Raw genomic sequence first — 3,722 nt, forward strand, 5'->3', positions numbered from 1 at the left:
GGGGGCCCCGCACTGAGCCGGGCCCGGTGTCAGTACGGGGGGAGCATGTATTATACGTGTGTAAACACTGGAGGATTAGGTAGTGCGTGCGTGTGTAAGCACTGAGGGGTTAGGGACTGACTGTGTCTGAGTGTAAATAGTGGGGGATGATGTGTTTATGTACGTATGAGTTGTGTGTGTCTATGCACACACGCATATATAATACCCCGCGTTTACAGACACTGGGGATTAGGGACTGTGTGTGTCCGGGTGCGTGTAAATGTTGAGGGGATTATATATGTGTGCATCGTGTGTCTATGTAAACACTGGGGGATTAGGGATTGTGTATTGTGCGTGCGTGCAAACACTGGGGGATTAGGTGCTATACGTGGGTGTATAAATATTGGGGATCATATATTATATGTGTGCGCGTGTGTAGATCTTGGGGATCGTATATTATATATGTGTGCGCGTGTAAATCTTGGGGATTATATATTATATATGTGTGCATGTGTAAATCTTGGGGGATTAGGTGTGTTGTTTGTGTCTGTGTGCAGATATCGGGGATTATGTATTATATAGGTGTGCGAGATATACATCTGTGTACACACATATGTACATGTAAATGTGTGTCTGTAATATAGGTGTGCGGGAGATTTAGATGTAGGTCTGCGTAGGCAGTGGAGGATGAGGCATTATATATATGTGCATTATATATGTGCCCGCGTGTGTAAGCACGGGGAGGGGGGGATGCTGCATTGTCTCCTATACGCGATGTACGTGTATTACCGCATCATAACATTGCACGATGCGTCCCCCCTAACGCGCGTTACACACAGCAGCAGGATCACAGCGACTAAGATCGCATTGCAGTCATAGGCATCTATGAAAGAGGATCTGTCCCCCCGCTGCTTGCACGCGCACACGCATGCACACACAAGCACACGCAGGCACTTTTTAGGCACAAAATGGACTCTCCCGAGCCGGCCGCTCCTGCTGCAGGAGGCAGCCTGGGGCCGCGGTGGCAGCAGCAATCCCGGTGGATGCGGAGGGTCCTGGGCAGCCCCGCAGCGCCCCCGCCCCGCTGCCCCGCACTGCGCCGGCCCGGTGTAAACACGGGGGTTATGCGTTATCTGTGCCCGCGCGCAGCTCTCCCGCGGGTCCCCGGCGGCCGGGCTCTCCCCCCTGCCCCTTGATTGCTCGTCGTGGGAGGCACTGGGCTCCCAGCCCCCGGCTTGCGCCAGACGAGCCCCGCAGGGACACCCCAACCCGGGACAGGCAGCGGTGTGCGGGGGACACGACCCGTCCATCCATCTGGGGCCGAGCGGGCTCCGAAACCAAGGAGTCCCGCGTGTCCAGCTGGAAAAGAAACGGCTTGGGGAGGGGACCCGGCCGGGAGGAGACAGGGACCAGGAGCTGGTCCAGCTGGTAAATCTGTTGGGATTGTGGGGGGAAGAGGCGTGAGGGAGGGAGGGATTGGAGCTGGGGATGGAACAAGCTGCCCAGACAGGGCAGGGAGGCACATTACTTGGAGAGGGGAGTGATGGGGCGTGGGATGTGGGCATGGTAGCACTGGGAGCATGGGCTCTGTCCTGCTGCTGCTTGCCCAGCTAGGGAAGCGGGGGTGGGGGATGCAGGTGCTGCTTACTCTAGGCAGAAGGGGACAAATGGAAGCAGGGCACGGACCCTGCTTCCAGCACTGCCACACCCGCATCCCACCCTCCCCACATACCAGCTGGCAAGTGGCAGAAAGGCAGAGCCCTCACTCCCAGCACTGATATGGGTGCAGCAGCGCTGGGAGTGGGTCCTATGCCCTGCTGCCACTGGGAGCAAGCTGTGCCTGCATCGTGCCCCACCGCCACACCAACTGGGCAAGTGACAGCAGGAAATAGCCCCCATGGCTCCCCTGGCTGAGGCAGAGACAGGCATAGCTGGAGGAGCCACGGACCCCATCACCTGCCCAGCACTTAAAAAAATCAATCAATAACAAGCCCTGCATTCACTGTCTCTGACATCAGTGATCAGGACATCTGAAGGCTCATGGCAGAGACTTCCCATGAAGCATGGGGCAGTGGGGGGCAGTGGGGATCCCTCCCCACTTGGCACCTGTGCAGCACCTGCCCCATGGCGTAGGTGCAGCATGGCTTAGCAGGGCTCCACACACTGTCTGGGAACTAGGGTGGCTCCAGCTGTCAGCCAGACCCTGGCAGTACTCAGGCCCAACAGCCCCAGTTCCCAGGCAATGTGCAGCACCCTGCCAAACCATGCTGCACACGTGCAATGGGGCAGCTGCTGCGTGGGTACTGGGTAGTGGGGGAGGAGAGGCAATCCAGGATGCCCCTTACTGCCCCATGCTGCGTGGGGAGGCTCTGCCACAAGTGCCTAGAGACCCCAGTCACCACTCCTGCAACCAGTGAGTATGGGGCTTTTTTTTGTTTTTTTTTTAAAGTGCTGTGACCAGGCTGGGGCCAGGTGCGGGATGGGCCCAGGCAGGGAAGCCATGGGGGCTTCTCCTGCAGCTCCCCCACCTGGGGAGGTAAGCATGTGACAGCTAAAAATTGTGCCTAAGGTGCTTGCTGAATGCTGAGAAGATTAGACTGTGTTTTTCTGTCATTTGTTCAGATGTTAAGTTATATGTTGTTGTTAAGAGCCTAATTAAAGTCAAAGATGTAGTAGGACCTAGTAAATTTTACAAAGCCTTGTAGTAGAAGTAGGCCCTGTGGCATAGTTAAAATTAACCTTATCAGAAGAATGCAAGGCTTGTACTGCTATTGGTCAGTCCTAAGGAAAGTTTGCAGTGGGAGAATCTGGATGCCGGTAAGTTATCAGCGTAGCTCAAAAGTTATAAATTGGCTTTAAAAGCAAGATGCAGCTCTGTAAATGAAGCTCCTGATTTAAGATTAGCTGCTGGCCTGGATTTGATGGGCCCGTGGATCTCAAGGAGCCCAAGGACTGAATACCAGTCCTTCCCAGTACCCCTCAGACAGCACAGACTGAGGACACCTGAGCTTTGCAGAAGAGAAACTTGTCATACATCAAGCATCAGAGGGGACTACCGATAAGTTGCCAATGCAAATTATTATTGTCTGTCCTTGTTTTGTTATTTTTTGTGTAGTTGTGTGTTTGTTAAGTCATACATCTTGACCTCAAAAAAGCCTTCAATCTGGTATCCCATGATCACCTCTTGGTGAAACTGGACAATTGTGGCCTTGGGTCCACCATGATCTGCTGTCTGGGAAATTGGGTCTGTGGTCGGACCCAGAGGGTGGTAATAGACAGAAGTTTATCGTTGTGGTGCCCTGTGACCAGTGGGGTCCCCCAAGGTTCTGTCCTTGGACCCATATTGTTCAACATCTTCATTAATGATGTGGACGTTGGAGTCACAAGTGGACTGGCCAAATTCACCAATGACAACAAACATTGGGGCAAAGCATCCACACCTGAAGACAGGCAGGTGATCCAGGCTGACCTGCACAGACTCAGCAAATGAGCAGACAAGAACCTGCTGGTGTTTAATATTGAAAAATGCAAGTTTCTCCACATTGAGAGGCAAAACCTGCAGCACCCTTGTAGGCTTAGCAGTGCTACGCTGGCTAGTAGTATGGAAGAAAGAGACTTGGGGGTCATCATTGACCACAAGATGAACATGAGCCTGCAATGGGATGCTGCAGCTAGTAAAGTGAGCAAAACTCTGGCTTGCATCCATAGATACTTCTCAAGCAAATTCCGGGATGTCATTCTCC

Source organism: Crocodylus porosus, unplaced genomic scaffold, assembly GCF_001723895.1.
Source record: "Crocodylus porosus isolate Cpor-Errol unplaced genomic scaffold, CroPor_comp1, whole genome shotgun sequence".
Classification (NCBI taxonomy): domain Eukaryota; kingdom Metazoa; phylum Chordata; order Crocodylia; family Crocodylidae; genus Crocodylus; species Crocodylus porosus.